Raw genomic sequence first — 24495 nt, forward strand, 5'->3', positions numbered from 1 at the left:
GCGAGGGGGCCGAGACACCCTTTTGACTAAGCCCACAAGACGGGCGCTACAGCAGGACGTGAGGGCTGCCCGTGCTGGAGAAATTCAGGAATCACAAGGGCCCCCGAGTGACTGTGAGTGGAGGCCTAGACACCTTGCAGCCTGCCGCGACTCGACCTGCGGCTGTTGGCGTTGAGTGCTCGGAACCCTGCAGGCCGCTGCTGAACCCATCCATCACCCTGCTGAGGTACACGGGGCAAGGCCAGTGTCGGGGATGCAACCGCAATGGGCACGATGAGCGCCCACGGCCCATAACCATAATACTTACAAGGGAGTGAGGGATACCAAGGAGATTGTCTTCCATGCTCGTGTTGTGAGCGCACCAGGGCAGATTGTATTTCGCTGCTACATACCTGGAAGCGGCCTGACCAGGGACCTTAAGAGAAGCCTGGGCATAGCTCAACAGGCTCATAATGTTGCCGGTCTTGGGGACCAGAGTCAGGCCCCCATAAAAGACTGTGAGGGAACGTGCGAGACCACCCCCCGGCCCACCTCCGTCAACATATGGGCACATGAAAGACCACTAAGGGCCCGTATTTGCCATTGTGCGGCTCGGCATGACCGGAAACATGTCTGGGGGTTCTGTGCTTCTTGAGGGCAGATGAACAGCTTAAGCCACCAGAGTCATTTAGAGTCCACGTATAAACAAGAACGCGAGTGCTGCACGCCGTGCTAATTAACAAGCGGCACTGAAAGCGATCGCTTTCGCGATCACTATTGTAAAAAAAAAAAAACACGCCCGCGAGTGGTGCGCGCGTGCGCCACAGCGAACATGTGCTTTCAATTATCGCGCCCGTGTCGGGGCACGATAATTGAAACCACATGGGCTTTGGTCCGCGTAACAGACACCAATAGGCCATGGGCGGAGCAATGTTTCCGCCTTTGGCCTATTGCGTTCCGTCTTTCAGAAATACACGCACTCAAAGGCCAATCGCGGATGCCCAAAGGAAAAGCAAACGCACAAGCGTGTGCGATTCCAGGCCCCGTTTCTAAACCCCTTACAAAAGGGCTCTCGCCTGCGCGAGCACTGCTATGCAGTGCAACGCAGGTCACGAGACCTAAAAAGCATGGATGAAAAAGAGCCTGTGAAAGTGAAATAAAGGTTCAGGGTGTTTCTGGTAGTGGTTGAAAGAAGCTAGAGGCAGAATCAAGGCTACCCAGCCTTGGTGTTCAACCCCCAATATTTGTAGCATTAGCCACGGGATTGTGAGCGACACTTTGGGACTCAGCACTTATTGTTTTACACATTTAAGCACTGCCAAGCACCAACCAATCACATATGACCATGTGACTACATGAATCCCAGTGGGGCTGGAGGTACTCCAGTACCTGAGATATGCAGATACTGTACAAGTGATCTCAAGCAGATGGACACCAACAATGCAGCGGCTGAAGACAAAGATGACACAGATGACCTTGCAGACGTGCATGAGAACATCAATGCCTCCTCCCTCTCCAATATACACCACACCTGTGCCCTCCAGATGTCCCCGCATCTGTTCACACTTATGGCCTGCTCATTGACAGACTACCAACACTTCAGACCAACCATCGGGTCACAGTTGCAGACTGGAGGGAAACGGTGAAGGTAAACACAGCCCATAAGTTGTGGCATGCCTTTCCTAGCCACCTCTGTTTTCACCATTAGGCATTAAAGGGCCACCCGAGATTCCCACTCCACACTCCTGGAATGGAAGAAGCAAACCTAGTGATAATGGTGCATGGACTCTGTGAGGGGTGGCTGCTTCACAGGTACATGGCCACCCACTTCCTCTGAATATGGACCCCACAATTCATCCTACTGAACATCAGAGACCTATCCAGGTGGATGGATTCATGGTCACCCAACTGGGGTCTTGAACAGGAAGATCAACGCGGTGAGGTCACTGCATGTAGTGGGGGATGAAAGCTATGGAGGAGGTAGGGTCAGGCTGAAGATTTGTGAGCTAAGTGTTATTATGTTGATCATTCTTAGGGTCTGCTAGGCCATAAAGGATCAGTCTTTAATATCAGCATTCCACCATGTTAAAACAAAATATGTTGCTGTAATAATTTTTCGAAATTTGTTTTATTTGTGATGCCTTAAATTAAGTTTAAAACGAGGATTTTAATGTATCTTGATGTTGTCTATGCAGTATTTAATTATACTTGGACACTATTTTGACCTAATTCACATTTTACAACAGGATGTCACGCAGTAGACCAATATTTAGAACTTTTGGCTGTTTCTGACCTCTTAACAGGGACCACCCAGTGGAGTAGCTAGCCCTTGAGTCGCCCGTGTCGCTCACTGCTTTTGCCGCCCGGCGGCTCCTTAAAAGAGTGCAGGGGGCGCGGCTCGCCCCCCCCCCCCCCCTTTGCTAGCCACTGGGACCACCACACCCTTGCTACTGGTATACTCTACATCCTTGCGTCGGGGTGGTCCCATTATTTCCAGGAAATAATGAAGCAATTTTAATACATCGTAACAGAAAGTTAGAATGGTCCAAGTAGATTCTCTGTCATGACATATGACATATATCACAATATATGAATGCCTAATCTATTTGAATGGGGCATGGTCTACAAATGAAAAGTTACCTACATTTTATTTATGTCAAGCTGTAGTTAACAGAGCCCTCTCTCAGGTAAGATCATAGGCGCTGGAAGTAAGGGTGTGGGGGTGCTGCATCACCCCCTAAAAAATCAAGCTGGGGTTCAGAATGTAAACGTGCATTAAAGATGGCTTTAAATTTTGTTTTTATCTTGTCACATCTGCTGTGTATTCAAAGACGGAGGTCAAATGTCAGACTGTGTTTTCTGACAAACTTCATCTTTTAAAATGAAGACTGTGTTTATGTTCCATTCTCTTACTACAAAGTGTGACTACTTTGTAAAGTCAACTATGTGACGTCACAATCTCGCTGGTGTGAAAGGAAAGGCTATAGGACATAGTTTTTTTATGACACACAACAAAATTTAAATACCTCTAAATGAACTGTAAAAGTATTACAAAATAAACAGTAAAGCACAAATGAATTTTTTTCTGAAGCGTGACGGAATCAAAGATTTTAATAGGATTGAAACAAATCAAAACATTTTACTTGGTGATCCACAAATGACAAATATTCGAAGAAACCTAATTTCCTCACATTATCATTTGTGTGCCAAATTGCTTTATAAGTTAATAAGAATGTGGAAATGTAGTGGTGGCTTCAAGGGTAAATGTGCTGCCTGTAAATGACAGGAGCTACCCCACCATGATTTAGTCATATATTTGTGACAACCTGCTCTTAAATGCAACACCAGCTACACACTACACCTTTACACTCTTCTTCTAAATGGGCAGGGCTCATTTGCTACACTTGTCCTTTGTGTGATGCTTGGATTTTTCAGAATCCCTGCGAGTTCTGTGATGTAACGTTTATGGCAGCCCCCCTGCCACACCTCTGAACATTGTTCCAGTACCAATGGGTAAGATAGTTATTACACCTAGTGCTGAGAATATACTTGTAAGGGGCAGGATGGAAATGAATGTAACTGAACAAGAGAAGTGAAGTAAGATGTTATGTTATGTTAGGAGCTTTATAGAGTCCCAGCAAAGGGACGTCCCAGCGCTAAAAAGATTATATAAGCATATTGCTAAGAAAATGATAGAATGCCATGTCAAATCTCATATCCCGCTTATTTCAACCACCAGTAAAATGTATTACTTTAAAAGCATTGGACACTGAAATGTTTCTCAAAAATGCATTGGTAGTTGGTGTAGAGAGCCACCCGGACTCTCCTGTACAATGTAGCACCATACATGCATCCCTACACCCCTCGGGGCGGGCTCGTCCCGAGGGGATAAATAAACGTGGGCGATACCGCACGTGGTCTTCCAGCCCAGAACAGTACACTGGTGCAAGTGTGTCCTTTACTGCGCGCAGCGACAGTAACTGCGACACCAAGCTGCACCGCGCTACACTGGCGACAAGGCCAGTCGCGACCTCGTGTGCTCAACGGCGAGCCCGGTTTGTGCGGAGCCCACCCGCATCGCCGCTGCCCCTGGCGCTCACCTGGTGCTGCAGGGAATTCGCGGAGCCCACCCGCATGCTGCCGGCGAAGAATCTGTGGCCTGTGACGCTGTGCGCCGTCCGAGGGGTGAGTGGCTGCCCGGGCGCCCCCGTGCTCTCCTCTGCTTCCTGCCCCCAGCGCTGGGGCCCGCGTGGGTTCCTCTCATCGCGCTGGCTGCCGGCTGACTCGGCCGATTTCCAGGAGGGGGTCTTGAGAGGGCTGTCCTGATCCTGCCTGCCTGGCTGCTCGCTCGCTCCGAGTGAAGCACACTTTGGGACATAATAAGGCCGAGAGCTCCACAAGTGATGAGAGAGTGGACAATAAAGCACCGTTTGAAGTGGGAAAAAAGCAACGGTGGATAGCAACGAGCATTGGTACAGCCAGTCAAGTGTGGGCTAAGGAAAAAATAGAGAGAAAGGAAGGAGCAAACATCAACAAGCATTGGCAACACCAGCAAAGTGGGGGCAATATCACTTCCAAGCAAGGGACAATTGCAACAAGCATTGGCAAGGCCACCCAACTAGGTGGGGAAAAGACTACCCTGAGCCAACCACGCAGTGGTAACACCGCAGCCACGCCCAGTTCTGCCGCACGACGTCCACAGTGCCGGCAGCAGGTGCAGGCGCACCGCAAGCAGGTGGGTCCAATCAAGGCACCGGCAACAATCCACCACCGCCACCAGTGGTCTCCCACACCGCAGTAGCACCGCTGCCACCGTTTAGCGAGACCTCGGATCCGGCCACAGCGGCGCCAAGGTGGAAGGCTTGGGTAGGGCGATTGAACCACTATTTCAAGGAGACCCGGGAGACCGATGGGACGGTTAAGCGGTCACTACTCATTTACTATGGCGGGGCCGAAATCTACGACTTGTTCGACACGCTTCCCAACACAGGGAACGACGATGATTACAACGCAGCGGTTGCTGCGCTGAATGCGCGTTTTGACCCCCAGCTCAACCCTGATTTCGAGAAGTTCAAGTTCCGGAGGGCGTGGCAAACCGACACGGAATCCGTCGACATGTTCTATGCGCGGCTGCGCCGGCTGGCCAGCACGTGGCTCTTCGTAGACCAAAGAGTGGAGATAAGAGACCAGATCATTCTAGGCTGTCGCTCCAAGCTCTTATGCAAGCTGATCCTTCGGCAGCCAGGGATCTCGCTGGATGAGATCCTCGTGCTTGCCCGGTCCCATGAGTTGTCGGATGCCGGGGCAGAAGAAATGGAGGCGGCCCTCCACGCCCCCGTGGCTACGGGGTCGGGGTTCAAGAGCACACCCATTAAGGAAGAAAAGGTGGAGGTGATCCAGCGACGGCCCGCGACACCCCGCCAAGCACCGAAACCCGCACCAGGAGGGTCGTGTGGGTACTGTGGAGATGACCACCCAGCAACAGCCGTCTGCGGGGTGAAAGGGAAGGCGTGCTGCCGCTGTGTACGGATGAACCACTACGCCCGAGTGTGCCGGGGCGGGCGGTTCCGACAGCCGTCGTCGAGACCCAGGTTCGGGCCCCAGCAAGTGCGCCAGATCTCGCATGAAGAGCCGCTGCCGACCGAAGACCGCCAGCCACAGCCACAGCCCCCAATATATGAAGACGAAGACAACGAGGTCTTTGTGGTATCATACGTCAGACGGACAGGCTCCCGGCAAAGGCCGCCGCCCATGTGTTCTGTCTCGGTGGGAGACACGGAGATACAAGCCCTCATAGACACTGGGGCCTCGGTCAACGTGATGGACTCTGACCAATATGACCGGCTGTCACCGCGACCCCCCCTGACGCCATCCAGGGCGCGCATATATACATACGGAGGAACGGATCCTCTTCCCCTCCGTGGCGTCATCAGCGCCACCATCGCCAGCGGGGAATACTCCACTCAGACACAGTTTCATGTCACGGAAGGCAAGAAAGGGACGCTGCTCAGCTGTCACACGGCGGAAGACCTCGGTCTAGTGTTCTTCGCAAACCAGATTCACGAGTCCCACGCCGAAGACATACTCAAAGAGTTCCCTACACTCTTCACCGGCCTAGGGAAACTCAAGGGCAAGAGATTCAAACTGCACATAGACCAGTCTGTACAGCCGGTAGCCCTCAGGCATCGGAGGGTGCCGTTTAACCTACGCCCTCAAGTGGAAGAGGAGCTGCGGAAGCTCGAAGAGCTGGACGTTATTGAGAAGGTGTCTGGCCCCACCCCCTGGGTGTCCCCGCTGGTCGTGGCACCCAAGCCTAAGCAACCGGGGGCCATCAGACTCTGTGTGGATATGCGGCTACCCAACACAGCAGTGAAAAGGGAGCGGCATATCACCCCTACGATGGACGACATCGTGGTGGACCTCAACGGGGCGAAATGGTTCTCGAAGCTAGACCTAAATGCCGGCTATCACCAGCTGGAGCTAGACCCGAGCAGCCGGTACATTACCACATTCTCGACTCATGTCGGTCTCCGGAGGTATAAGAGGCTAAGCTTCGGAGTCTCTTCAGCGGCGGAGGTCTTCCAGAATGCGATCCGTGAGACCCTGTCCGGGCTGCAAGGGGTGATCAACCTCAGCGACGATATCCTGGTCTTCTCTAACACGCTAGAGGAACATCACGCTCACCTCAGGGCCACGCTCAAGAGACTGACAGAATGTGGTTTGGCACTGCACAAAGCAAAATGCTCTTCCTACCAAGACAGCGTGGACTTCTTTGGATACACCTTCACTCGGGAAGGGCTTCTGGTAGACCCGAAGAAGGCCGAGGCCTTCAGAGCCGCCCACACGCCTCGCAGTCCTACTGAAGTGAGGAGCTTCCTTGGGATGGCCACCTACTGCGGGCGTTTCATCCCTAACTTGGCCGCCATGTCAGAGCCTCTAAGCTCACCCATGGGAATGGACACTGGAAGCCAACAAGGCATTTCGAGAAATCAAAGAGGGGCTCCTCGACAAAACGATCATGGCCTATTTTCACCCTCGAAGGAGAACGGAGTTGGTGGTGGATGCCAGCCCGGTGGGCCTCGGGGCTGTCCTCCTGCAGGAGCATAGTCACGAAGTGTGGAAGCCAGTCGTGTATGCCAGCAAGGCCCTCACTGACACTGAAACGAGGTATGCCCAGATTGAACGGGAGGCGCTGGCTATCAAATGGGCCTGCCAGCATTTCCATCTATATCTTTGCGGACAAGACTTTACTGTTGTAACGGATCACAAGCCGCTGATCCCACTGTTCACCGGGCTGTCCAGGCTAGCGTCGCCGAGGATTGAACGGTGGGCTGTACAGCTTCAGGCATACAACTTTAAGGTAATTTATCGGCCAGGGGCTCACAACCCCGCAGACTATCTGTCCCGTCACCCGGAACCAAACACACCGTCCGCCACACCGGAAGACACATGTGGCACCGAGGCATTTGTTAGCATGATCACGCAGGGTGCATGCCCCAAGGCCATGACGCTGGAGGAGATCGGTCAAGCCACTCTGGAGGACCCCACCCTCACGCTCATCCGCAGGGCTCTGGACAGCAACGGATGGGCCCGCTTCATGGATGGGGCCCGAGCCCTGCGACCCGAGATTAGCCATGCTCGCCAGCAACTGTGGCATGTCCAGAGTGAGCTCAGCGTGGGAGAAGAAGGAATAATCCTAAGGGGTCGCCTCATTGTTGTCCCTGAAAGCCTCCAGGACAGAATTCTTGCGCTGGCGCATGTGGGTCACCAGGGAATGGCCAAGACTAAAGCCCGGCTACGTGACAAGGTCTGGTTCCCAGCCATGGACTCGAAATCAGACGAGATGGTTCGTCAATGTCACGCCTGCACTATCACCGGAGGGGACCCGGCCCCTGCTCCTGTGATCACCAAAGCAGCGTGCAAGACACCGTGGACGCATCTCCGCATGGATTTCGGAAGCTTCCCGGACGGCTGACACATGATGGTCGTCGTCGATTTCTTCTCGAAGTTCCCGGTCGTCGAGGTAATGGCATCGACTGCGTTTCCCTCTGTCAAGCGGGCCCTAGACCGAGTGTTTGCGATGATGTGGTTGCCAGAAGAAATCAAGATGGACAACGGGCCCCCCTTCCAGGGGCGGGAGTTTCAGGAGTACCTGCAAATCTAGCGATCCGACACCGGAAGATAACTCCCTTGTGGCCCCAGGCGAACGGGGAGGATGAGCGATTGATGCGGACGCTCAATCGAGCGCTGCGGATTGCCGTGGACAACGGAGAAGATCCGGAGGCAGCCTTGGACCAGTTTCTCGGCGTGTACCGCCAAACACCCCACAGCACAACCAAGTGTGCTCCGGCCCACATCCTGTTCAAGCGGGCCCCGCGGGACATTATCCCGTCCGATCCAGGGTGGGTCCCAGCTGAGAGAGACGGAGCGGCCATCCAAGTGAGGCGTGAAGGCACGAATCAGAAAGCGAGCGAGTCTCGAAGAGCCCAAGAGCCAAAGGTTCGAGTCGGAGACCGAGTGGTCATCAAAGATCGGCACCCGGGATGGAAATTCCGGACCCCCTATGAGCCAGAGGTATGAACCGTAACAGCGGTTCAAGGGACTATGGTTACAGCCAGACGAGGCCAACAGGTCGTTACAAGGAATGTGTCGAGTTTCAAGGCAGTTGTGGAAGTGGGCACCGATGGGGAAGAGCCCCAATCCCGATGCCCTCCTCCGGATGGGGGTGCCCCGATGTCTCCCGGCGGAGTGCTGTCCCCTCCGGTGTCCGGCCAGCGGTCGCCCCAGGGTGGCGAGGACAGTCAAAGACCCACTGGTCCGGATCCGGTTGAGAGGATGTCACCGACTGCTCCGCCACCCAGTTCCCCGGTATCCTACACCCGGAGCCAGAGGCCTGGCCTCCGTCCTAACCCGATCCCCAGTCAAAGACTGGCAGACTTTGTATGCCCCTCCCCGTGATGTGGCGAACATGGATTTTGAACTAAAAGAAAGGAGGGACGTAGAGAGCCACCCGGACTCTCCTGTACAATGTAGCACCATACATGCATACCTACACCCCTCGGGGCGGGCTCGTCCCGAGGGGATAAATGAATGTGGGCGAGACCCCACGTGGTCTTCCAGCCCTGAACAGTACACTGGTGCAAGTGTGTCCTTTACTGCACGCAGCGACAGTAACTGCGACACCAGGCCGCACCGCGCTACAGTTGGCTGGGTGTGTTGAACCAATCAGCATCTATGTGGAGGGCGGGGCATGGCTGGGTACCGCGAGACTGGTTATTTCTTCCCATTTAAAGCTACCTTTAAATCCTGCATGCATTAGCCAATTATTTGAAAATATTCACTCCAAGGGACAGTCTCAAAAAAACGATATCTCATGGTCCTTATTGAGGCCCACAGCCGCTCACTCATTAAAGGTAAAAGTGAGTCCTCCATGTTGTAGGACTTTATTGAATGGTACTTTAACATGTCCTGCGACTCCTGTGGCGGCTCGCTTCTCTTTCCGGAATAACATTTGTAAAAAAAAATATAATAACAACTACTGCAAGTATTGTTGATAGTTGCAACTATTGGTTTTTACTAAAATATGAATTCGAATGCCACCAGGTGGCAGCATTTCATCCAAACTTTACATTTTGTCCGCAGGTTTTATAAAGAAATGAAAGCATTTTGAGGAAATATGCATTTCTTCATTCTGTTTGGGGGTAGTCTCAGTCTTAACAAAGAGCGCGTCATCACTGCCACCATATTAGGGAACAGTGAGCGAGCGAAGCAGTGTGAGAAGGTATGGAAAAGATGCTTTCCTGAGAATTTGTAACCCCCTCATGAAGCTCATCGGGCGCACCCTTTAATGACGTCCCAGAATCAGGACATAAACATTATGTGTCTGCTGACGAATCGTTTATGTTTGAAGAGTTCTGATATCGGACGCCTGTGGTCCCTTCTACCATGCAAGCACTGAGGGTACACAAGCTCGAGGGTGCACAACATTTAAGGTACATAACAGTAGATGGTACGAAGGCAGGCTGCAGTGCAAATAGCCCTCTGCAAGCAGCGGTGCTTAATTTGAGCCGGAGATGGGCACTGACACTCATTTTGGGGTTCCGTCACTTAATTTTCCTCATCGGACTTTGCCACAGAGTACGAGAGAGAAAAAAACGCAAATGGGGGAAAGCTGGGGAGCAGGGAAGAGGGGAGATGCGAAAACAGTGAGTAAGGAAGAGAGCAGGGATGAAAAAGAACCTGAAAGAGTGAGTTAAATGGGCAGGGTGTGTCTGGTGGAGGAAGAAAGAGACATGAGGTGGAAATAAAGATAGCTCAAGATTGGTATTTGGAACCCCCGAAATTCCATAGCGCCAGCCGCGGGCTTCTGAGCAGACCTTGTGCCCTGCCTCTTATTTTTTTTTTTTTCTACAAATTAAGCACTGCCTGCAAGGACCTGTTTCACACCAGATCTGAGCTTCACCTTTTATCATTCCAATTAGACCCGAGTTGAGGAGAAGGGCCACGAAAGAGGGTGAGGTGGATCAGAGGTGATGCTTTGTGCTGTTCCCTCCGCTTTATTCTTTTCTCATCACCGATGTTTTTATGGCACCCTTACTGTAAAAAAAGGATATTCAAAATATGCATATTAGGGTTCACGATGAGCCAGTGCGCGGCCATTGTGACTCCAATTTCACAATTTTTTAGGGAGAAAAATGGCGTTACCACCAGGGACATCTTAGGGATCTTGGGGACCTGGGCCAAACATATTGTGGGGGCCCCTGTTCGAATCAGCAATGAATGTATGATCCAATTCCAGCTATTTCATGCCCTCTTTGGCCAGGTCGCTAACAGTGCACAGGCACACTTGACCAGATATCAAATGTGTTTACCTTTATTATTCAGGGATAATGGCATGTGTTTTCAATATTGTGACACAGCAGCAGCTCAGTAATATTGCTGCAAATAATCTCTGTGACATGCGCCCATTTCCCATATGTGAGATCCTTTTTGGATCTAAAAGAAACTTTTTTATGGATGTTGCATGAAACATAAACACAACATTTCTATGCAAAATGCCTGTAATAGACTCTCACACACCACTCAAATTAAAAATAAATTAAAGGAAAACAGTATTTAACACAATACTGTTTAAGAATGATTCAAGTCCATCCGGGGCGAGAGACACGCTGCGGAGCAAGGCTGGCTCTATGAGGGGGCCCCCTGAAAGACTGGGGCACTGGGCCTGGGCCCACTTTGCCCATACCTTAAAAGGTCTCTGGTTACCGCCCATTTAAGATGTGACCTGTTCCCCCTGAGGTAGGTCTTTGCTCAGCTTACCCCCACGTTCTCAGAGCAATTTTTACTCAGGGTGAGGTTCTTGAGCGGGAAAACTTGAGTCACGAGCCAGCGATGACAGGTGTTTCAAGGTAGAGCTAAATCCGGGTCGTCAATCTTGCATCGTATATTTCACCTTTTTAAAAGGGAAATTGCATTCTCCATCTGCCTCGTGGAGAAGGGAGGGTCGGATCGGGTGGGGAGGGGATGGGGTGGGGCTTCACGATGTGCCAAAGCCTCAAACTCCCTACACGGGGGCTCACCTTGCCTGTTGAGGCAGGCAGAAAAAAATCTTTTTCACAAGGAGATTGAAAGCGGCTTTACATTCAGGGAAAAGGCAGATGGGCCAAAAAGGTCTTAACTAATCATATTCCAAATTCAGATTCGAATTTTACTTTGCAAGTAACTCTATAAACCTAGGTGGGACAGCAGGAGTACATTTGTTACAAATGATTGCCCATTCAGCGTCCTAGTTTTTGGTTTTCACAAACCAGCTCTCAGAGTGTGAGTTTATCCTTGGAAAACAAAAAAAAACAATGGCTCTGACATGTAGAGAGTTTTTTCCTTGAGCTTGGGGACTGTTGTTTGGTTTCTCTGCTACAGCAAGGCAACTAGACATCAGGAGTACTGCTCAACATAGGGTGTGATGACGCAGAATAGATATAGTTTATTTGCGCTTAAATAATATGTTAATCTGTAACCTGCATTAACTCTAGCTTATATGATTTACACATAATTTGTTCATTATGTTGTCATATTCGGTTACTTATTAATTATCACATTGTTTATGTTTATATTTAGCAGAATAAACCATATATTTAATTAGCCTTAGTTAGCCAAAGTACATTTAAAGTGGACATGAGCACCTCATTGCCTCACTCCTTTTTAAAATAAATATAATTCTGTTTGCTGTGCATAATAATTTCCTGTTCCAGATACCAGAGTCACCATGTGCTAATTTAAAATGTTATTCATTATTAGCTTACATTTTGAAGGTCAAACCGTAGTGATTTATTGGGTTGGACCGAAACCTTAACATATGCAGTGGATGAGAAAACTGAGGAGGCGAATACTCCATTATGTTATATTGCGAAGGTCGCGGTGGGAGAGGATGGTGGCATTGTATTATCTGTGAGAAGGAGGCCGACACCAACTACGGAGAGAACACTGGGCTTTGATTGGTCATCGCCTGGTGGGAGGCCTGAAGATTGTATCATTTGACCCAAATCTTGTTTTAACTGTGCGAACCTTGTTAGTTAGTTAGATCCCTTGCCCCAGTCCACCTTAACAGGTGGACCACCTTTCTCATTTCCTGAGGCAAATATTCCATATTTTTCTGCTAATAGTGACACTCTTGAGAGCAAATACCATTCTTCTCATTCTAATTGGAACCTTTATATATTTTGATTCTATTTTGTTTGACACCAGCTGCTGATGAATTTTCTTGACCTGCCCACAACATTAGCTTAGAATTAAAGGAGTTTCTTCTATAGAAGCAAATCTTTTCTTCGATTTGCACATGCTGTCTTTAATAATGAAATCTCTGCATTACTAATTGAACTGCTCAGAATATATTCATGTATACTGTATCCAGGTGGATATCTATTTTACCTAATTGATTTGATTGGAGATTATTACCATACTAATCTGTTAATAAACATTTATGGTTTGCAATCTACTCCACTCTGTCTTTACTGTGGGGCAAAATCTGCTTCATTGTCAATACAGTTCTTATTGATTCAGCACACTTTGTAACTTAAAAGCCCTTATAGCAGCTCATTGAGCCTCTGGTGCTCTGGGCTTGAGTCAAGCAACACAAAAAGATGATGGGTGGAATGTTGAACATTGTCAACATTCATCCCCAGTGAAGAGATCTGGGCCTAAATCTATTGTTTTCCTGTTTGCCATGCCATTCTAGTTTGGACCCAGCCACAAGCAAATCAGACTTGACCCTGCTCCCCATGGGAACAGTCCAGCCTGAACTGCAAGCCAGGTCCTCACTGGACTGGAAACAAGCACCCTGGGACCAGTTTTTGGATATCTTCCCTCACCAGCCAGTCTAGCTTGAATCCAATTGCATAGTGAGCACGGGACTAACGTCTGGGCATAGGGAGCAGGGTCAAGACTGATTTGCATAAGAATGGGTCCAAACTGGGGTAGCGTGGTGAGTAAAAATCAATGGATTAAACCCAGATCTATGACTGGGTTTGATTTGTTCAGCATTCCGTCGATCATTTGTTCTTTTTGCTTTTGAGCTTGAGTTGAGGCAGAGTAACAGAATACCCAAGACCCTACCTCTTTCTTCTTTCAGGCTACAGTAGCAGCAGATTATTTCCTAAGTCTGCAGTATACTTACTTACCCTTCATGGGAGCCTACCAATCTTTGGTGCTTTTGGTTCAGTCCTTTCTCTGTACGGGTGCACAAAGCTTTTTCTGGTAAAAAGGCCTTCTCTGATGCTGCTCATAGGATGAGCTTATGTTTGGCAACAGGTGAAGCTGAGCCAGAGCCAAATTGCCACTCAAATTCTAAGTTGTCCTCAAGTGACAAGATGTAACAAATGGCACACAACTACCCAAAGGTGCACTGTGACTCTGGTTTCATTGGGGATGGAAGGCATCCCATAATGTCCCATGATCTCCACTCTGGTGTGTATCAGGAACAATCAGACTCCCAACTGTTTCCAGGCTTCTGCTTCGTGGGTATGGGATATGAACAATGGACAGGCAGCCCGTCTCCTTTATGCAAGTGTTTGTACAGCCCATGCTCAAGTGGTTGCCCTTCATTATAATGACTCCTCTTTAAGGCCACATGCCCGCATGCTGAATTCTGCTTCATTCAGGAATGGTGTACACAAAGAAATCTTCCTGCTTTATTGATATGAATGCAAATCGGACACACACACTTTGCTTACGATGCCTGTGATGAGGAGGAAGAGAGAATGTAGAGCAGTAAAAGTGGACATGCGGGGAGTGGTGAAGAAACCATGGTATCTCATGCCATGTGGATGCAAGTGCATGCACACCAGTATCCGCATGGACTGCAGTAGTCCACACCGTGCAGCTACTGATTTTGAAGTTCCAATTGCGGTGCCTATTTCATAGGCACCGCCAAAAAACAGCCCATCAGACAGTAGAAAACTGCTAATCTGGTGGGCGGTTCAGACATGGGTTTGGCAATGCGGGAGCGGGGCGGCTCGCTCCCGCACTGCCAAACCCATAATAAGGCCCCAAGACATACGCATACCTGAACATTTAAAAATAACACATAAGGAGGAACCTTTCCTTCTACGTGACATCATAAATAATGAGAAACAAATCCTAATATTCTCTACAGCAGATAAAGTAATAAAACGTACTGAAAGTCCAACCTGGATGATGGATGGAACCTTCAAAATGTGTCCCAAACCATTCACTCAGATATGCACCATACATGGTTGTTGGAAAACGAGGCAGCATCTGTGAGGCCTGCACAAATAACATGACTACATTTGTCCTTCACTGGGACTAAACACCCAATTGTAGTGCCTGACTCTCAGAGGGTAGCGTTGCAGAGCAGTCTGAGGCTTACTCAAGGGAGGTGGTGTGGGCTAGTAATCGCCATTTGCAGGTGCACAAAAATAACACTCAATAATTGATTGTCCAGTCTGCACTTTGCTTTATAAAAGTAAGAGTACATTTAATAAACACACACACCACTCAATACTATGCACCAATTTACAAATATACATAAGCTATTGGAATTACTTTGTGACATTGCATAACATCTCCACCCCTCCCGCATGGGGGTGTGGTCTAGTACCACCACTCCCATGTATGCACATCAACTTGCCCCCAATGCAGTTAGTTGAACATAACCTGGAACGAGGGCCCTGCGCACTGGCACCATCCCAGTGGCGACCCACCCCATTACCTCAACAAGCATTAAAAAGGGGTAAACCTGCCTTGGTGACACATGACCCTGACTGAGCATCTCCAACTGACCATAAAATATGCACCTCTATATCTTAAGGGCTAGCAGTCTGGGGTCTTCACCTAAGCGCAGCAGCAAGAATCCATGTTTACGCACACTTTAGAATGACAGTACTCATCACCTTGGTTGATCATTTGAATGCATTGCAATTACAGCCCCTAAGGGCATCACAGATGAAATCACAGGTTTGCGAATTAACAGCCAGACACCCTAGCAGGACGGTCTGGCAACATAGCCCCACTTGGTTTATGACATCTCCTTACACATGTGACTTACAGTCCCTTCAAAAGAAGTACTCCTGGCAACTACACTTCTCCTGCAGTGCGCCTCTTCACTTTAAAAGGAATCACAGGTAAAAGCATGGGATTGCGCATATACAGCCAGACCCCCTAGCAGGAGGGTCCAGCAACATAACTCAATTTAGCTTAACATCACCTTACACATGTGACTTACAGTCCCTTCAAAAGAAGTACTCCCGGCAACTACACTTCTCCTGCAGTGCGCCTCTTCACTTTAAAAGGAATCACAAGTAAAAGCATGGGATTACGTAAATACAGCCAGACCCCCTAGCAGGAAGGTCCAGCAACATAACTCCATTTAGCTTAACATCACCTTACACAGGTACTTCACTTTACACATGTGACTTTCAGTCCACCTAAAAAGAAATAACCAATAGTAAATGCATTTCGGTGCAATTACACCACTTCACCTCCAGGGGATGCCCTTCTCCAAACATCCCCAACTCAGCCCTTCACTCCAGGATGCACTTCATAGTACACCCTCAGCTGTAGAACATAAGTTCCAGCCTAGAAGGTGTTAAAGGCTGGCTGTGCCCTTGAGGGGTTATTCTCTCAGATGCCCCGTGAAACTTAGGGGTGGACTGTTCTTCTTTATGCTGGGGGAGACTGCGGTGCTCCTGCAGCTCCCCTGCACCCCTTTTCACACGTGAGGGTGACCCCCCTCCTCTGGGGGCCACAAAGCACCAAAATGGCAGATTTCCAAATGCTTGGCGAGGCATTATGGGGCACTTCATGCTCCTCTTTACCAGCCCCAGCCACTGGGAACACTCTCCTCTGCCCTCTGGATCTCTGAGAGGGTAGATTCAGCAGTGTGCTGTCTTCCGTGAGGGTGACCCCCCTCCTCTGGGGGCCACAAAGCACCAAAACGGCAGATTTCCAAATGCCTGGCGAGGCATTATGGGGCGCTTCATGCTCCTCTTTACCAGCCCCAGCCACTGGGAATACTCTCATCTGCCCTCTGGGTCTCTGAGAGGGTAGATTCAGCAGTGTGCTGTCTTCACTGGCTCCCTGCACCAGCCTTTCGCCAGGCTCGCCTTCTGGGCCTCTCTCCCTGCGCAGAGGCCCCTGCTTCTGTGCACCAGTCCTGGGCTCTTCTTCTTGTGCTGATAGGGTCCTGGGGGCAGTCAGGGGGTCTCTCCTTCCAACTGCCCATTGCGCCAGGCTCCAGCACCTTCACCCTCAGCAGACCACACCCCAGAGAGACCTTCTCTTCCTGTGCAAGCACTTTTTAAAAGTTGAGTAGGGGGCTGGCAGGCAGTCTCTGTTGGTCCTATCAAACAGCGACACATCACGTCCCTGCCCCTGCTCCTTCCTTCTTGTCCAGCCTCTGAGCTTGTTCAAAATGGCGTCGTCCAGGGTTTCTGCCACATGTCTCGGAAGCACCTTCCCCCCAAGCTGCCTTCCCTCCTTGGTGCAGCCTGGTGCCTGGCACCCAGCGACAGCGGTTGATGGATTGGCCTGTAGCCCCACCTATCTTCTCTTCGTGGAGAGGAGGTCCTCGCTTGTGGAAGAAAGGTTATCAATCCATCCAGCTGAGGTCAGCCCTCAGCCTGGGTCTGGTCATGGCTGGCTCAGAGAAATATGACAGTTCTGGATAACCCAAAAGCAGTACAAATATGACTTTGGACTCTGCAGAATACTTCTTTTCACATTTGCTACAGTGGACTTAAGTGCGTGTCTGGAATCTGTAGGCCTAATCAAAGTTAATCTAGCCCCTGGCTCCACATTCTCATAGGGGAATAAGGAAGTGAAAACACAGTAAAACACACTGAGTTTCCCTGGCATGTCTCTTCCATCCTGAGTTCACTGTGGGTGAGTCCCAACTTATGAGGCTCTCCCACCGTAAAAGCTCAACAATGAGGTGCTCAAAAAGCGAAAAATCCGGGCGGCCCATAGTGTCAGAACCACCTTCTAACAATGGTGAATATCAAAACAGAAATATCCCTTTTATATATGCCCTACTACCAAATAAACAAAGCAGCACTTACTATGACCGCTTAAACCATATAAAACATAAAACAAACAACTCCCACCCCAAAAATAATCATAGACTTTGTGCAAGCCATGATTCAAAACAGTCTAAAAATGTACACCAACACAGCCATACAAGGCGTTGCTATCAGGTCAATCAAAGTATATGGAGACACCTCTAAATATCTGCAACAAGGGCCTGATTACGATGAGGTGGAACCGTCACCAGCAGCCTGTCGGTGGCGGTCCAACCGCCATCGTAAGCATGTTTACTGCACTCCATATTAGAATGGGAGGCTATTGGTTGGCGGTTGGAAAGACCGACCGCCACGCATCCGGGTAGCCATAATCCCTACAATGGTAGCGGTGCCTGCCAAGCACTGCCGTAGGAATTATGATGTCCCTCCCCGCCAGCCATTTCATGGCGGTTTACTCGCAATGAAAAGGCTGGTGGAAAGGACAATTGGCAGCCTGTGGTGGGCCCCCTTATCCCCTGGCCCTCAGACATGGGACCTGGGATAGGTGCCCCCCCTACATATCCCTGCACCATGTAGCAGGCACGGCATGGTGCCAGCCATGTTGTGCATGGATATATGCAGTGTCCCCTTTATGTACTGCGGCGTGTGCTGAAGCCAGCAGCACATGCCGAAATACAAAATATAGGCATTGCAACCACTGTGGTGGCGGTCGCATCCTAATGCCTATGGCAGAACTGCCGACATCCTGACGGGCGGTCCCACCTCCGACAGGATGGCGGTTGAACAAAAGTCAGACCACCATCCTAATCAACCCCCAAATGTAGAATATTCCAAAACCAGCCAATTTGCCTTTAAAATATAAAAAATATGATAGCACTAGCCTATGTCCCTGTCACAGAAGGAAGTAGCCAACCACTACCATTTACTAATATAAAGCTATTTCTAACAACAAAATTAGGATAAGCTTAGCCCCCTAACGGACTATTTCAAAAACAGTTGGGTTGTCAGCCTGCATAGCTCCAGACATAGAGGTCAACCCAAATTCCAAATGCCATGGTGGAATGTCTATGAGTGCACCTTGGCACAGTAAGCCAAAACAAACAACGCAGTGGAAGGATGGCATAACGTCTTCCAATCCACACTAGGCAGAACTCAACCTACACTCTATAAATTTATGAAACATTATAAAAAGAACAAAGCTGCTAATCATTATGAATGGAGCAATGTTATGCAAATTGCCCTTAAACTTAGCAAACAAACCCAAAGAATATATGATATGCTGCAATTTAAAGTCAAACTCTTCATAAATAGCAAAGGAGTCGATTACTTAGAAATCATAGCCAAAACCATATTATAAAATAAATAGTGACCTACCAAAGTTCTCAAAGTATCACAAACTCAAAACCAACAAAGCAAAGCTTTAAAAAAAAATAAAATATATATATATATATATATATATATATATATATATATATTTCCAAAGAAGTCGTTATCCCAAACTCCAGAATAACTTCCAGCGGCACACCAGAGGACGAGTTCAATATAGGTTTATTGACTCAAAAACAAAGTGACCTTTTGAATATATATATATATATATATATATATATATATATATATATATATATTACCTTTCCACAGTTTGTCCCCAAAACAAGTGCACTCCTCACTGGGACCAATATACGGCTCGGCAGGGCAAAGGTAAGCAGGTATCTTCCTATATGATAAAAGCCCAACGCGTTTCAGAATTAATTTCCTTGATCACGGGCAGCAGCATGACAGAAAGTCTCACGAGACTACATTGCACTGTTTTTTCATCCATTTTATTCAATCTCGAGTGAGAGTCACATGTTCAACAGTGCATGCTGGTAAATACAGTCCAAAGGTTGAACACTCATAGTATAATGCTGCTTAAATGTCATTAAATATAACTCACACCCCTTGATACGGTGTAAGAGACCATACGCCTTCGTTCTGCCAACTTCAGAGCGTCCCAGGAGTCCGCATTGCTTTGCAATCTCAAAGCTGCAGACCCGCCGTAAGTAACCAGCAGTTGTGCTCTCCCGGCCGGACCAGCCGTATTTATTACCTTTCCACAGTTTGTCCCCAAAACAAGTGCACTCCTCACTGGGACCAATATACGGCTCGGCAGGGCAAAGGTAAGCAGGTATCTTCCTATATGATAAAAGCCCAACGCGTTTCAGAATTAATTTCCTTGATCACGGGCAGCAGCATGACAGAAAGTCTCACGAGACTGCATTGCACTGTTTTTTCATCCATTTTATTCAATCTCGAGTGAGAGTCACATGTTCAACAGTGCATGCTGGTAAATACAGTCCAAAGGTTGAACACTCATAGTATAATGCTGCTTAAATGTCATTAAATATAACTCACACCCCTTGATACGGTGGAGGAGACCATACGCCTTCGTTCTGCCAACTTCAGAGCATCCCAGGAGTCCGCATTGCTTTGCAATCTCAAAGCTGCAGACCCGCCGTAAGTAACCAGCAGTGGTGCTCTCCCGGCCGGACCAGCCGTATTTATTACCTTTCCACAGTTTGTCCCCAAAACAAGTGCACTCCTCACTGGGACCAATATACGGCTCGGCAGGGCAAAGGTAAGCAGGTATCTTCCTATATGATAAAAGCCCAACGCGTTTCAGAATTAATTTCCTTGATCACGGGCAGCAGCATGACAGAAAGTCTCACGAGACTGCATTGCACTGTTTTTTCATCCATTTTATTCAATCTCGAGTGAGAGTCACATGTTCAACAGTGCATGCTGGTAAATACAGTCCAAAGGTTGAACACTCATAGTATAATGCTGCTTAAATGTCATTAAATATAACTCACACCCCTTGATACGGTGGAAGAGACCATACGCCTTCGTTCTGCCAACTTCAGAGCGTCCCAGGAGTCCGCATTGCTTTGCAATCTCAAAGCTGCAGACCCGCCGTAAGTAACCAGCAGTGGTGCTCTCCCGGCCGGACCAGCCGTATTTATTACCTTTCCACAGTTTGTCCCCAAAACAAGTGCACTCCTCACTGGGACCAATATACGGCTCGGCAGGGCAAAGGTAAGCAGGTATCTTCCTATATGATAAAAGCCCAACGCGTTTCAGAATTAATTTCCTTGATCACGGGCAGCAGCATGACAGAAAGTCTCACGAGACTGCATTGCACTGTTTTTTCATCCATTTTATTCAATCTCGAGTGAGAGTCACATGTTCAACAGTGCATGCTGGTAAATACAGTCCAAAGGTTGAACACTCATAGTATAATGCTGCTTAAATGTCATTAAATATAACTCACACCCCTTGATACGGTGGAAGAGACCATACGCCTTCGTTCTGCCAACTTCAGAGCGTCCCAGGAGTCCGCATTGCTTTGCAATCTCAAAGCTGCAGACCCGCCGTAAGTAACCAGCAGTGGTGCTTTCCCGGCCGGACCAGCCGTATTTATTACCTTTCCACAGTTTGTCCCCAAAACAAGTGCACTCCTCACTGGGACCAATATACGGCTCGGCAGGGCAAAGGTAAGCAGGTATCTTCCTATATGATAAAAGCCCAACGCGTTTCAGAATTAATTTCCTTGATCACGGGCAGCAGCATGACAGAAAGTCTCACGAGACTGCATTGCACTGTTTTTTCATCCATTTTATTCAATCTCGAGTGAGAGTCACATGTTCAACAGTGCATGCTGGTAAATACAGTCCAAAGGTTGAACACTCATAGTATAATGCTGCTTAAATGTCATTAAATATAACTCACACCCCTTGATACGGTGGAAGAGACCATACGCCTTCGTTCTGCCAACTTCAGAGCGTCCCAGGAGTCCGCATTGCTTTGCAATCTCAAAGCTGCAGACCCGCCGTAAGTAACCAGCAGTGGTGCTCTCCCGGCCGGACCAGCCGTATTTATTACCTTTCCACAGTTTGTCCCCAAAACAAGTGCACTCCTCACTGGGACCAATATACGGCTCGGCAGGGCAAAGGTAAGCAGGTATCTTCCTATATGATAAAAGCCCAACGCGTTTCAGAATTAATTTCCTTGATCACGGGCAGCAGCATGACAGAAAGTCTCACGAGACTGCATTGCACTGTTTTTTCATCCATTTTATTCAATCTCGAGTGAGAGTCACATGTTCAACAGTGCATGCTGGTAAATACAGTCCAAAGGTTGAACACTCATAGTATAATGCTGCTTAAATGTCATTAAATATAACTCACACCCCTTGATACGGTGGAAGAGACCATACGCCTTCGTTCTGCCAACTTCAGAGCGTCCCAGGAGTCCGCATTGCTTTGCAATCTCAAAGCTGCAGACCCGCCGTAAGTAACCAGCAGTGGTGCTCTCCCGGCCGGACCAGCCGTATTTATTACCTTTCCACAGTTTGTCCCCAAAACAAGTGCACTCCTCACTGGGACCAATATACGGCTCGGCAGGGCAAAGGTAAGCAGGTATCTTCCTATATGATAAAAGCCCAACGCGTTTCAGAATTAATTTCCTTGATCACGGGCAGCAGCATGACAGAAAGTCTCACGAGACTGCATTGCACTGTTTTTTCATCCATTTTATTCAATCTCGAGTGAGAGTCACATGTTCAACAGTGCATGCTGGTAAATACAGTCCAAAGGTTGAACACTCATAGTATAATGCTGCTTAAATGTCATTAAATATAACTCACACCCCTTGATACGGTGGAAGAGACCATACGCCTTCGTTCTGCCAACTTCAGAGCGTCCCAGGAGTCCGCATTGCTTTGCAATCTCAAAGCTGCAGACCCGCCGTAAGTAACCAGCAGTGGTGCTCTCCCGGCCGGACCAGCCGTATTTATTACCTTTCCACAGTTTGTCCCCAAAACAAGTGCACTCCTCACTGGGACCAATATACGGCTCGGCAGGGCAAAGGTAAGCAGGTATCTTCCTATATGATAAAAGCCCAACGCGTTTCAGAATTAATTTCCTTGATCACGGGCAGCAGCATGACAGAAAGTCTCACGAGACTGCATTGCACTGTTTTTTCATCCATTTTATTCAATCTCGAGTGAGAGTCACATGTTCAACAGTGCATGCTGGTAAATACAGTCCAAAGGTTGAACACTCATAGTATAATGCTGCTTAAATGTCATTAAATATAACTCACACCCCTTGATACGGTGGAAGAGACCATACGCCTTCGTTCTGCCAACTTCAGAGCGTCCCAGGAGTCCGCATTGCTTTGCAATCTCAAAGCTGCAGACCCGCCGTAAGTAACCAGCAGTGGTGCTCTCCCGGCCGGACCAGCCGTATTTATTACCTTTCCACAGTTTGTCCCCAAAACAAGTGCACTCCTCACTGGGACCAATATACGGCTCGGCAGGGCAAAGGTAAGCAGGTATCTTCCTATATGATAAAAGCCCAACGCGTTTCAGAATTAATTTCCTTGATCACGGGCAGCAGCATGACAGAAAGTCTCACGAGACTGCATTGCACTGTTTTTTCATCCATTTTATTCAATCTCGAGTGAGAGTCACATGTTCAACAGTGCATGCTGGTAAATACAGTCCAAAGGTTGAACACTCATAGTATAATGCTGCTTAAATGTCATTAAATATAACTCACACCCCTTGATACGGTGGAAGAGACCATACGCCTTCGTTCTGCCAACTTCAGAGCGTCCCAGGAGTCCGCATTGCTTTGCAATCTCAAAGCTGCAGACCCGCCGTAAGTAACCAGCAGTGGTGCTCTCCCGGCCGGACCAGCCGTATTTATTACCTTTCCACAGTTTGTCCCCAAAACAAGTGCACTCCTCACTGGGACCAATATACGGCTCGGCAGGGCAAAGGTAAGCAGGTATCTTCCTATATGATAAAAGCCCAACGCGTTTTCTGTCATGCTGCTGCCCGTGATCAAGGAAATTAATTCTGAAACGCGTTGGGCTTTTATCATATAGGAAGATACCTGCTTACCTTTGCCCTGCCGAGCCGTATATTGGTCCCAGTGAGGAGTGCACTTGTTTTGGGGACAAACTGTGGAAAGGTAATAAATACGGCTGGTCCGGCCGGGAGAGCACCACTGCTGGTTACTTACGGCGGGTCTGCAGCTTTGAGATTGCAAAGCAATGCGGACTCCTGGGACGCTCTGAAGTTGGCAGAACGAAGGCGTATGGTCTCTTCCACCGTATCAAGGGGTGTGAGTTATATTTAATGACATTTAAGCAGCATTATACTATGAGTGTTCAACCTTTGGACTGTATTTACCAGCATGCACTGTTGAACATGTGACTCTCACTCGAGATTGAATAAAATGGATGAAAAAACAGTGCAATGCAGTCTCGTGAGACTTTCTGTCATGCTGCTGCCCGTGATCAAGGAAATTAATTCTGAAACGCGTTGGGCTTTTATCATATAGGAAGATACCTGCTTACCTTTGCCCTGCCGAGCCGTATATTGGTCCCAGTGAGGAGTGCACTTGTTTTGGGGACAAACTGTGGAAAGGTAATAAATACGGCTGGTCCGGCCGGGAGAGCACCACTGCTGGTTACTTACGGCGGGTCTGCAGCTTTGAGATTGCAAAGCAATGCGGACTCCTGGGACGCTCTGAAGTTGGCAGAACGAAGGCGTATGGTCTCTTCCACCGTATCAAGGGGTGTGAGTTATATTTAATGACATTTAAGCAGCATTATACTATGAGTGTTCAACCTTTGGACTGTATTTACCAGCATGCACTGTTGAACATGTGACTCTCACTCGAGATTGAATAAAATGGATGAAAAAACAGTGCAATGCAGTCTCGTGAGACTTTCTGTCATGCTGCTGCCCGTGATCAAGGAAATTAATTCTGAAACGCGTTGGGCTTTTATCATATAGGAAGATACCTGCTTACCTTTGCCCTGCCGAGCCGTATATTGGTCCCAGTGAGGAGTGCACTTGTTTTGGGGACAAACTGTGGAAAGGTAATAAATACGGCTGGTCCGGCCGGGAGAGCACCACTGCTGGTTACTTACG

This window comes from Triturus cristatus, chromosome 12 (genome assembly GCF_964204655.1).
Source record: "Triturus cristatus chromosome 12, aTriCri1.1, whole genome shotgun sequence".
In the NCBI taxonomy this organism is placed as follows: Eukaryota; Metazoa; Chordata; class Amphibia; order Caudata; family Salamandridae; genus Triturus; species Triturus cristatus.